The following is a 14,100-nucleotide window of genomic DNA, read 5'->3' as shown; positions in this document are numbered from 1 at the left end:
TGACACTGCCCTACCATCTGGGCGGCCTGGGAGCGCCGGACCTTGAGCTATACTACAGGGTCGCACAGGGGGCTCAGGCGCACAGCTGAATACACGGGGACGGGGCCGTCCCGTACCTTAAATTGGAAACCTTGTACGCAGCCCCGCTTCCGCTCCCTGCTATCATCTTTGAGCCGGTAGATCGCAGAACAGGGTTCCTAGACTCTTTGAACTCAACTCGACATGCTTGGAACTATCTTTTACAGCAAACGCTGGGGGCGCTGCTATACTCACCGGCGATGCCACTTGAATGGGCGCTCTGGCTGGCCCCTTGTAGGGAAGAGGGGGTGGTGCGGTCACTCAAAGCGCTGGGTGTACACACATTGGGGACATGTTCGCGGACGGCGTAGTTAAGCAGTCGGAGGAGGTGGCCACTTCAGCGGGGGGTGGCATGCAGCTGCAACGCTTCCAATACCACAGAGTCCGACATGCATGGAGGCAGCTGCTGGGTGGAGACATGGCGGAACCGCCGGAAGTCCCGGAGCTGTCTTTTATTATTAAGAACAAAAGCCCCCAGGGGTTGATCTCTCAGCTATACCGCACGGCGCTGGCACAAAGATCGCAGGGGTACACTAAGGCCCGACTGGCCTGGCAGAGAGATCTCGATATTGCAATCAACGATGCCATGTGGGCATACTGCTGCACGGGGATACGACGCATCTCCTTGCACGGCAGACACAGGCTAGTACATTTCAAATTCATAAATAGGACTTATTACACCCCGGAGCGACTACATCGTTATGGCCTGCGCGACGAGTTGGCGTGTGAAAGATGCAGGCACCCAGTGGCCGACTTTATACACCTTGCGTGACACTGCCCGGGCATACGTAGCTTTTGGGAGGCTGTCCATCAGCAGATTGCGGGAGTGGCGGAGGTGGTGTTGGCTCCGGACCCGGCAGTGGCCCTGTTGGGACACTCCAGAGTGGTGCCGAAGGTGGCGCGGTGATTGGTGGACATGGGGATGCTCATTGCGAAACGACGAGTCGTGCTGTGCTGGATGAGAGGCCCCTTGCCCACAGTGGCACAGTGGAAACGCGATGTACTCTACTGTTGTACTCAGACAGAGAGGTTCAGTGAGCTACTGCCGCCGCGCAGTCGGCCCAAAAACTTTTGGGGGCTATATGCAGAATACATAGGAAGGGGGGGCATGGAGGCAGACAGCGAGCAGGGGAGGACCGGCTTGGAGGACGATGGGGAAAGGGCTCCAGGGAAGAGTGCAGGTGGGATGGAGGCATAAAATTCGCATTGGAGTGAACAGACTCTAGGCGCAGCAGTCCCTTAGGGACGCATCACGGTGACGAGGCGCAGGTGGACTAGGGATGCACTATTCTATACACGGTTGCTGCTGACAGGAGACCTCAACTGTTGGGATTGGACGGGTGGGATGGGGGGGTCTGTTGGGGTATCGGGTGAGGATGGGGGGGGATAATGTTTACTGTCAAAGGTACAAAATAGAGGAAACAAGAGACGGGTTATAAATGCTCTACTTTGCCGCTGTTCGGGGGTCTTTCCATAGACGATGACTCATTGGGAAAGCGAATTGGACCACTGTAGGAGCTGCACCGGCTACACACGGTGATGCCCGACCTCCGGGATGTGGGATAACCTGTGCTGCTGGGTTAATATTTGCAACATTGGAGCCGGCCTCCGGGATGTAGGCGCAGAGCTAAGTGCGTAGATATGTTTTTTTATAATCAATAAAAATATAAATAAAAATAAAATAAAATAATGTTCAGGTGATAATAGGTATTCTCTAACATGGAACTGATAGAACTGGCAGTTGGTCTCTCCTGAGATCTCTTTTAGCCTATATGAGACTTTGGTTAAACATGTATGGTATATGTCACTGGTGTAGAGACCATGATGTATTTCAGCTCTTTATCTTAAACCACTCATGCCATTTTCTCATCATGATTGTGTAGTCCTCGTTATAGGTTACTGTAGAATCATCTTCCAATTCGTCATAACTTATCTTGCATTTCAACTCTCTATTTGCTTCTTCTATGTATTGATCCTGATGTATTAATACATGGTTCCTTCATTATCTGGTAGCTTAATCACCAGTTTGTGTTCATCTCAAATTCATGTAAATTTATGTGGTATTTCTTCAATGTACAACTTGTTGTGATTCAATAGGTAATTGGGATTCATTTGCTTTTACATCATTGTTCTGTCTTTTGAGTTTTCTGAAGGGCAAATGAACTTCTTCATCAATTCATCGATGATAAAATTTTCTTCAAGTTATCGAAATGTCTTTTTTGGGATTCTATTGAAAGTATTTAAACAGTTTATCTTGTAAATATATTTGTAATCGACAAAAATAAAAAATAAAAAACACAGTCGAATTTACTCACCTATACAGTTAAACACACTCAAGTTCCCTTACTCATAAAAATAGTACCACATTCTTACACTCTTATACAATCATTGATACAAGTACACACTCATCCATACAGCCACTCTCACAATCACACGCTCTCACATATACCCACTTATATACTCTTACACACATATATACTGCCTTTCACATATGTAGTTAGTCACACATGTACCACTGAGATATACATTCATTCCCTAACACACCCATACATACACTCACCCAACCATACAGTTCATCACAGATGCACTCTTAAAACCATGCACCCATAGAATCACCCACTCACACATCTATGCATAGAGTCACACACACCCTACCCACACAAACACTCAGGCACCCATACAGATACACAGACAACCAATCAATGTAAATTGATACTTGTATAGCGCACTACTCACCCGCAAGGGTCTCAAGGTGCTTGTACGAATACCGCTGTGGAACCCATCCTGGCTTTCCCTGTGAGGCGTCCACTCCTGGGCACCCCCAAGGTGGAGGCCAGGCATCCTTAGCGTTGTGGGGGATGTTGTGGAGATTAAGCAAGCTATTGCCCAGAGTTGCAGAGTGGGACTCCATGATTGGAATAGGCACCGAGGCGAGAATGATCAGGTCCGTGGAATTTTTGAGCCCAAGACCCGCCGAGGCGGGGAATTGAACCCTGGTCCCGGGCTAGACCTCTGCATCAGGGTCTGCCGCTCTAATCATTGAGCCACACTTCTCCACTCAATAACCCATAACATAACCCATATAGACACTCATATAGGTATTCACAAAACCATGCAGCCACTTATACACCTACACACAGACACATACAGACATTCACACAGTTTAGTCACTAGTCTGCAGTAAGATACATTTAATGACTCACTTATAGAGTCAGTTACGCACCTAGAAAATCATCCATTCACACACTTGTACGCCCACTCATTCTTCCACAGGTTCTTTCACTAGAAATATATAAAACATATTTAAACTTTACAGAAACACACAGTCACTGGATGACGTCATCAGTGATGTCATCAGTGGTAATTTGAGATGTCATCAGTGATGTCACTGACCATGTCATGAGTGATGTAACGTCATCAGCAGTGCATTGCGGGGGCGCAAGTTATAGTTAGCTGAACTAACTATAACAGGGGAATTTCTAGAGTTCTGTACGAGGGAAATGTTCAGCTAACTATAACACCCCTGAAACCTACGGTTTTTTCAGTGAAAAAAAAAAAAAAAATATATATATATATATATATATATATATATATATATATATATAACCTACTGGCGGTCGCCAGTAGGTAGTTATAGTTAGGACCCCTTTTCCATAGGAAATCCGCAACATTCTATTTTGAGTAACTTTGGCGCCGGTCGACGAATCCTCGCGAATTTCTCAAAATAGGTGGGGCGCTACGCTCCGCTCCTACCCTGAAAGTCTCGGGAGGATTCGTCAAGCGGGGGCTGAGATAAAAGGGGGGTCCCAAAACACGTTTTTCCCATGCATTTTTCCATAGGACCTTTAGACAGGGCTACAGCCCGAACGGCTGAACAGAATTACTTGAAATTTGGCAGAGAGGTAGTCCTCAGGTCAAGGAAGTGCCTTTTGTAGGTTTGGTGTAAATCTGTTCAGTAGATTCTGAGAAAATAGCCTTTAAATCAATATATATATCTGAGCCAGCTTACGGTACGCTTACCGGGCTTACAGGGCTTATCAAAGGTGTGAAAAACCACAATATTTTTAACAAAAATAATAAAAGAAAAAATTATCCACACTCTCTCCACCCCGTGTGCAAATGGTGCCCGAAGGGCACCATTTGTGCATGGCTTATAAGCACCGTAAGCACAGTAAGCACCGCGTGCTTAGTGAGCGCGCACGGTGCGCGAAGCGCACCGTGCGCGCACGGAACGAACTGCGTTAAGTGGGCGCGCACGCCACGAATGGCGTAAAGTAACTTAGCATTTAAAAAACCGTACAAATTCACTGAAAAAACCATAGGTTTCACACACGTGATAGTTAGGAATTAGCATTTAAAAAACCTTGCAAATTCACTGAAAAAACCATAGGTTTCACACATGTTATAGTTAGCGGAAATTTTACTGATAAAAAACCAGTGAAATTCCCCCGTTATAGTTAGTGCAGGCAACTATAACTCACGCGACCGCAATCTTCTGCTGATGACATATGTGTCTTTATGAAAAAAAAATATTTGTAATATATGTATAGCTAAAAATGTATGGAAGAAGACATGGGCAAATAAGTGTCTAAATACAGTATTAGCATCAGCAGAGGATTGCGGTCGCGTGAGTTATAGTTGCCTGCACTAACTATAACGGGGGAATTTCACTGGTTTTTTATCAGTAAAATTTCCGCTAACTATAACATGTGTGAAACCTATGGTTTTTTCAGTGAATATATATATATATATATATATTCACTTAAAAAACCATAGGTTTCACACATGTTATAGTTAGCTGGACATTTCACTCGTAAAAAACCAATGAAATTCCCCCGTTATAGTTAGTGCAGGCAACTATAACTCACGCGACCGCAATCCTCTGCTGATGACGTCAGATATTACATCACTGATGACATGTGTCTTTATGAAAAATAAATATTTGTAATATATGTATAGCTAAAGATGAATGGAAGAAGACATGGGTAAATAAGTGTCTAAATACAGTGATGTAATATCTGACGTCATCAGCAGAGGATTGCGGTCGCGTGAGTTATAGTTGCCTGCACTAACTATAACGGGGGAATTTCATTGGTTTTTTACGAGTGAAATGTCCAGCTAACTATAACATGTGTGAAACCTATGGTTTTTTAAGTGAATTTGCAAGGTTTTTTAAATGCTAATTCGTAACTAAAACGTGTGTGAAACCTATGGTTTTTTCAGTGAATATATAAACATATAAATATAATCTGCATATCTATATAAATATAAATTCATGCAAACATATACATATATGCATACATATGCATGGTATGTACATGAAAGTTTGAAAAACTCTAATACAAGCAAAGCTAAAAAGCCACCTAATTACAAACAGAATTGCTTTAACTTAAACGAGGGCGAGACCTATTGCATTTTCAATGCTTGTTTACTTTGATTCCATCAAGAAGGCATTCAGATGTGTCCCACATTTTCCATAAATTCTGAATGGTAGCACTCTAGTTCCTCATTAGATCACTGTAGTAAAGCTACTGCTCACCAGGGAAGTCTGCTGCTGGTATTCAAAGTGCATGTTTCAGTCTGCATGTCAGAACTTTTTAATGAAATAGAAGAGGATTTGAGAAGTCAAAATGTGCCCTAAGTTTTCTTTCTGCAGCACTAGTCATAATTTCTATGGCAAAATGAACCCCCTCATTTTGTTCCTTTGCAAATTAAATGTTTTAAATGTTACCACTTTATTCCAATCAAGATGGCTGCAGGTGTGCCATACCTTTGTCATAAGTAAGACTGTTAGCGCTCTAGTTGTTCTTTAAAACACTCTGGGATTTCTGTCATTGGGCTATACTTGGGCTACATCTTGGTGATATTTGTGCTACATTTGGGCTCTTTTGTCTCTGGTGGCCATCTTGGGAGACTTGTTATGAAGTTTCCTAATTTCCTCATTTACTGCAGTCTCCTCAGTAGGCATACTGTCAGTTTTTTACTTTGATTCAATGAAGAAGGCATTCAGATGTGTCACACATTTGCCATAAATTCAGAATGTTAGCACTCTAGTTGCTCATTAGATCACTGTAGTAAAGCTACTGCTCACCAGGGAAGTCTGCTGCTGGTATTGAAAGTGCATGTTTCAGTCTGCATGTCAGAATTCTTTAATGAAATAGAAGAGGATTTGAGAAGTCACTCAAAATGTGCCCTAAATTTTCTTTCTGCAGCACTAATCATACATTCTATGGCAAAAGGAACCCTCTCATTTTGTTCCTTTTTAAATTAAATGTTTTAAATTTTACCACTTTATTCCAATCAAGATGGCTTCAGGTGTGCCATACCTTTGTCATAAGTAAGACTGTTAGCGCTCTAGTTGTTCTTTGGAACACTCTGGGAAGCTGCAGTAGAACACAAAGGAATCAACTGACAGTCTCTGCCCTTGTTGGATGTACATGTTTTACTGAGAATGTCAGACTTCATACTCACATGACTGAGAAAGATAATGTGAATTTACAGAAAATATGCTCAGTTTAGCTTATAGATCACCTTCCAAACCTCTGTGGGAAAAGCATGTGAAAATAGTTTTCTCTCAAACATGATTCATGATATCCCAGCAGAAGGCTTTTTCACATGGTAAAATCACCTTAGAACATACTACAGTTCCTAAAATGAGTATGGTACCATCAACAAATGATTTATAATGTAACTAAAGTCTTAAAACCTTCTATTAACTGCAATGCTTTTTAATGAGGCGCTATCATGTATATTGGTCCCAAGATGGCTGCCAACACTTCTTGGATGAAGTGCTGACAGCCAATCAGATCTCACAATGAGATGTGTGGTTAGGCTCCGCCCAGATATGTATATGATTTTACTTTTGATTTTCTCAGGAACTACTGAACGGATTTACACCATATATGCAAAAGGCACATGCCTGACCTGAGGACTACCTCTTTGCCAAATTTCAAGTAATTCTGTTCAGCCGTTCTGGCTGTAGTTGTGTCTAAAGGTCCTATGGAAAAATGCATGGGGAAAACGCGTTTTGGGACCCCCCTTTTTTCTCGGCCCAAGCTTGACGAATCACCCCGAGACTTTCAGGGTAGGAGCTGAACGGAGCGCCCCATTAGTTTTGAAAATTTCACGAGGATTCGTCAACCGGCGCCAAAGTTATTCAAAATAGAATTTTGAGATTTCCTATGGAAACTAGGTTGTAACTATAACTATCTACTGGCGACCGCCAGTAGATAATAGATATATATATATATGAAGCAACCAAATACGTCAAACGTGTAAAACGGAGAGCACTCGAAGCAAATACAAGAAAGATGTTTTTTAAAGCATAAATGCTTTATTTAGCAAGTTCCCCCCCCTGTTTTCCCGAAACGCTGACAGACGCGTTTCGCCGACTGGCTTTTTCAATGTCAGTTTTTTTACATTTCGCGGGCACATTTAAACTTAAGTCACATGTCACGAGGTGAAACCTCAACATAGAGGATGGACTTTCAGCAACATTGTTCGTAAATACATGGCGGCCATCTTATAGTGAAAAATTTGCAAAACAACGTGCCTTTCAATAATACAAAAAATATTTTTAAAGTTAAAAAATTGGACAGCAGTGCAATGAGTATTGTCAAATGTCATTTTGTCGAGGAGATCAAAAGAGAAAAGCAGATGGTAAATGATGAATTCTAAAGCTTACATGCGTTACCATGCATACAAATGTATATATCCTAAATTAACAGGAACATGTTACATGTTTCTCCAGATTAGAGCAATATGGGGAAAAGATATAATAAAGAAAAATATTTTTCTTACTATACAATGCGGATAAATATCCAATTCACATCCCACCCATGTTACCTAATCTGTCATCTCCTCGTTCACGACAATAAAGCCCTGAATGGGCATTAAACCAACTGCTGAGAGAGAGTTGATAACATTTTTGGCTGGAAGCAAAATTTAAAAACAGGAAAGGGTATCCAGAATGTATTTATAGATATACCCTTCCACACATAAATAATTTTCAAATCCTCATAAATGAACCCATAATTCCTCTTCATTGTTTAGCCCTATTTGGGTCTTGGTCTGGAGATCAATTATATAAGTTGATTCCAGAATGCGGAGTTTCCGTACCCTGTCACCTCCTCTTTCTGATTTTCCCACTTGATCAACACAGTGAAATTTTAATAAGTCACGGTTGCTTTGATGGTACTTCTCGAAATGTCGGGCAACCGGATATGCGGGATCCTTGTTAGTGATTGCCCGCATGTGCTCCAGAATACGTTTTTTCGTGGGGTGTATAGTACTTCCTATGTACCTTTTAGAACATGGGCAAGTAAGGCAATACACAGTGAAGTCTGAATTACAGTTGAGGAACAGCTTTATCTTGCGTACTGGCCTAGGGTCATTAGGTCTGCCTTGATACGTGATGATTTTTTCACTGAATTTGCAAGCTTTGCAGTGGTTGCAAGGATAGAAACCTGCTAAGCCTATCCGATTTCTGACTCTGGTGACTGGGTCAAAGTGACTATGGATAAGATAGTCCCCTACTGATAGGCTACGTTTGTATGTTATTAATGGGCGTGATGGTAACTTTTTTTTGAGGATGTTATCAGTTTGTAAAATGTGCCAGATTTTCTTGAAGATCTGCATTATTTGACTGGACTTTTCATTGAAACTGGTTATCATCCTAACCTGGCCTTCATCTGGTTCTGTAGCTTTCTTAGTAATTAATAGATCTTTTCTATTAATATATATATATATATATATTTTTTTTTTTCACTGAAAAAACCAAAATGTTTTTAGGGACGTTATAGTTAGTTGGACATTTGACTCGTATAAAACCAGAGAAATTCGCCTGTTATACTTAGTTGAGCTAACTATAACTCGCACTGATGACGTCACATATTACATCACTCATGACATGGTCAGTGACATCACTGATGACATCACTGATGACATCTCAAATTATATCACTGATGACATCACTGATGACATCATTCAGTGAATGTGTGTTTCTGTAAAGTTTAAATATGTTTTATAAGTATATATATGCCAAGGTGTATGAAAGAAGGAATGAGTTTATAAGACTCAGCATGGATGATTAAGTAGGTGTGTCACTAACTGTATAAGTGACTAATTAATTGTGTCTTGCTTAATGCATGTGTTAGCGACTGATATAGACATTCACACAGTTTAGGTTTTTAGTTGATGTGTAAGCAGTTCCATGGTTTGGTTAGCAACTAAATGAGGATCTATATGAGCTATTCATTGCTTGTCTGAGTACCTGTACCTGAGTGTCTGCATGGGTGGGTGGGGGGGGGGTGTGACTCTCTGCACAGATGTGTGAGTGGCTAATTCACTAGGTATATGTGTTAATGTCTGTATACGTGAACGTCTGTATTGCTGAGTGAGTGTGTGTATGAGTGTCTCGGTGAGTGAATAGATGCCTCAGTGGTACATGTGAGTAACTCCATATGTGAAAGGTAGTTTATATGAGTGTTGGAGTAATTGTGAGAGTGCCTCTATGGATCAGTGTGTCCTTGTATTAGTTATCGTATTAGAGTGTAAGTATGTGTTAGTATATGTTTAAATAAGTGATGTGGTATGTGTATAACTGTACAGGTGAGTAAATGAAAGTGTTATTGATTATTTCCATTACTGACTAGGTGTGTGAATAACTCTAAGAATGAGAGGCAATGTCTGTATAGATATGTGACTGAATATGATAATGCTGTATCGATGGCTGACTGTATGTATGAGTGAGTGTATAGGTGAATGAATGTATGTGTGTAGACCTATAAATTAGAGAGTGGATATGCACTAACTGGTATTGGTGTGTTCACGGTTTCGAAAATTATAGTCTGTATTTTAGACTGGGTGTATCAAGTGTTATATTAGGGTCTGATCAGGTGCATCTGATTTTCACGTGGATGATGTCATCAGTGATGTCATCAGTCATCAGTGATGTCACTGACCATGTCATGAGTGATGAAATATGTGACATCATCAGCAGTGCATTGTGGGGGCCAGAGTTATAATTAGCTCAACTAACTATAACAGCCGAATTTCTCTGTTTTTATATGAGTCAAATGTCCAACTAACTATAACGTCCCTGAAACCTATGGTTTTTTCAGTGAATTTCTAAGGTTTTTTTAAATGCTAATTCCTAACTATAACGTCCTTGAAACCTATGTTTTTTTTCAGTGAATTTCTAAGGTTTTTTTAAATGCTGATTCCTAAATATAACGTCCCTGAAACCTATGGTTTTTTCAGTGAATTTCTAAGGTTTTTTAAATGCTAATTTCTAACTATAACGTGCCTGAAACCTATGTTTTTTTCAGTGAATTTCAAAGGTTTTTTAAATGCTAATTTCTAACTATAACGTTCCTGAAACCTATGGTTTTTTCAGTGAATTTCAAAGGTTTTTTAAATGCTAATTTCTATTTATAACGTTCATTAAACCTATCTTTTTCTCTGTGTTTTTTAATTATCATCTCATTCTCAACTTGGTGAAAACTGTAAATCTCACCACTCTTCCATCAATACCTTACACCAACAAAATCACCACAAACAAGAGCCACATCTAACGCTAATGAAATGCACAGTAGGCTTTCCCGTGCAAAAAAAAACACGAAAACACCACTTCCCCATATTTTCAACAACCAGCCAAATCTGCAATGCGATCCAAAAAGCAGGCGATAAGCCGAGTTAGCAGTAACAAATTAACATCAACCTTCAACTGGTGTAAGGAGGTCGAGTATCTACTCCGTTATTTTGACCCAACTCACAGCCACATCTAAACACCAACACGTGATACAGCTACTGATCATGCAGCTCTGACACCCAACAACGCCACAACTGCCAGCCCCACCACCACCAGAACCTCCCCCCCGGACCACCCCCCCTACTACCACAGAGGCAGCACGAAAAAGAACAACGGACCTACCCAAAATGCCTTGCCCCTCAGCCACACAATAGCTGAATATTGGGAGATGAGCAACCAACTATATATGAAGGAGGCAAGTCACCCATCACTGATAAAGCACACAATGCCAAGTGTAACGCTCATGTGCTGCACCAACCTCACTATGCAAAGCACAAACCTCTCCATGTGGAGATATACTATTGATACATGTACTGTAGTGCACAGTGGACGCAACCATGTTACCTCAGGCAGTGGGGAAAATCTTGGTCATGTAGCTGTTTTGTCCCCCCGAATCGGAAGGGGAGTGGGCTGCTCCAATGTACGCCACTCCAGCGTAGGAGTATGAATAAATAGACCAAACCCTAGGCGTGGTTCACTTATGGGAAGACCAACAAGTCTGTCAGAACGGCAGCCCTCACCCTGGCACGTGGCAGCCGCCATAACCGTGAGCCTCCTCGACACAGGGCCCCTGCGAAACCAGCGGCACAGCACCGCAGACTTATGTCTGTACCGACTACTGCCTTCGATCGACACTTCACAGCACGGCTCACAATTCAGATGTAGGGGCGACTGCAGATATTGCAGTCCAGTTTGCAAGACACGTTGCTCCCAGTGTGGCCCACCCAGACCACGCATCATCGCAGGGTGCGCACACACTGTGTGCTTCAGGTGCTACTAACTCACTGCACCATAACTCATCGCCACGTGGCCTTATCAACGCAGATTTCTTTAGACAAAACACATTGCTCCCATTGCGGCCCACTGGGACCACATCTCATTGCAGGGTGTGCACACGCTGAGTACTCCAGGTGCCACTAACTGGGCAGCTCAACTCAACGCCACTTGCCTGTGTGCCCATCCTGACCGCTGCCTTCGCCCTACACTGGAGTTACATGCTTCACAATTCAACATTAGTAGCGACACAAATTGCGTAAGAGGCTATAATGGGTTAAGAAGACCAAATGTTCCCAATCTGTGCAGCTCAAGTCAACGTCACCTGCCTGTGGGCCTTTGCTGACTGCTGCCTCCGGCATACACTGTGGAAGACTGGCGACACGTGGTGCCAACTAAACCTGTTCAACACAAGCCGATCCCACATGTGTAACTGTGTCCTGAGTCCTGAATGGCAGCGACCACAGCTCCAGACTCCCTTTGATCAGTGAGGGGTATTTCCATATGGAAGGCTGGCAACAAGTGGTGCCACTGTACCTACACTACGCAGGCCAGTGGGGCCACCAACATATGCACGTGGCTGTGGACCCTAGCTCACCGCTACTTCTGCCCTACACTGTGGGCGACCGGAGACAAATGGTACCACTAACCATCTTCAACACAAGCCAATCCCACATGTGTAACTGTGTCCTGAGTCCTCAATAGAAGCGACCTCAGCACCAGCCTCCCTTCGATCACCGAGGGGTATTTCCACATGGAAGACCAGCAACACGTGGTGCCACTGAACCTGTACTACGCAAGGTTTGCTTGGGTCACCAACGTATGCATGTGGCTGTGGACCCTAGGTCACCACTACCTCTGCCCTACACTGTGGGTGACTGGCAACCAATGGTACCACTAACCGTCTTCAACACAAGCCGATCCCACATGTGTAACTGTGTCCTGAGTCCTCAATTGAAGCGGCCACAGCACCAGACTCCCTTTGATCAGTGAGGGGTATTTCCATATGGAAGGGCGGCGACACGTGGTGCCACTGAATCTGCACTACGCAGGCCAGTGGGGCCACCAACGTATGCACGTGGCTGTGGACCCTAGCTCACCACTACCTCTGCCCTACACTGTGGGCGACCGGCGACAAATGGTACCACTAACCGTCTTCAACAAAAGCCGATCCCACATGTGTAACTGTGTCCTGGGTCCTCAATGGCAGCGACCACAGCACCAGACTCCCTACGATCACCGAGGGGTATTTCCACATGGAAGACCGGCGACACATTGGTGCCACTGAACCGGTACTACGCATGGTTTGTTTGGGTCACCAACGTATGCACGTGGCTGTAGACCCTACCTCACCGCTACCTCTGCCCTACACTGTGGGCGACTGGCGACAAATGGTACCACTAACCGTCTTCAACAAAAGCCGATCCCACATGTGTAACTGTGTCCTGGGTCCTCAATGGCAGCGACCACAGCACCAGACTCCCTACGATCACCGAGGGGTATTTCCACACGGAAGACCGGCGACACATTGGTGCCACTGAACCGGTACTACGCATGGTTTGTTTGGGTCACCAACGTATGCACGTGGCTGTAGACCCTACCTCACCGCTACCTCTGCCCTACACTGTGGGCGACTGGCGACAAGCGACAAATGGTACCACTGACCGTCTTCAACACAAGCCGATCCCACATGTGGAACTGTGTCCTGAGTCCTGAATGGCAGTGACCCCAACTTGCCAGCGACCACAGCACCAGACTCCCTTCGATTTGTGTGGCGTATTTGCATATCGAAGTCATCAATGTGGAAAGTATTGCTGATGAGAACATAACGCAAATGATACATTTTACACAAACTGACGATTTCCCTTTCCACGTCCAGTAATTTCCAAAGGAAGAGTGAACAGTTTTATGTCAGGAATGAGACATGCCATCACTCGAAAATCACCCAAAAATACTTATAATTTAAAAAGAACAGAAGCATCGAAGTACAATAATGATTACAATACGGAGATTTTGAAGATGTGAAATGCAAATATGAACATACAATATGATGCACATAACTCAATTGCTGTTTCTCACTATGTCATGTCATATATTACCAACTCTGAGAAGACAGAATTGAAAGAAATGTGGGAAGAAATTTCTCAGGAGAAGACACTTAGGAAAAAAATGTACAGCTTCAGTTTGAAGATCGAGAAATTGCATCCTACCAATGTTCGGATCGATAGACATCTGCAAGTTTATATTCAAAGTCAACAGGAACCATCTGGATAAGTCTAGGTTTTCCTGCGGCACGGAATAGAGTTTTAATATAAATGTTATAAAACAAATTTGTGATGATATAGACTTACGTTTCTTTGCTAGTCAAGAGAACTGTACAGAAAATAACAGTTAGATATGTCTAGGTGTTGATCAACAAATGGAAGATAATACTGTTG

This window comes from Triturus cristatus, chromosome 9 (genome assembly GCF_964204655.1).
Source record: "Triturus cristatus chromosome 9, aTriCri1.1, whole genome shotgun sequence".
NCBI classification, from domain to species: Eukaryota; Metazoa; Chordata; class Amphibia; order Caudata; family Salamandridae; genus Triturus; species Triturus cristatus.
The sequence above is the reverse complement of the archived record's forward strand: the minus strand, read 5'-3'. Positions refer to the sequence as shown.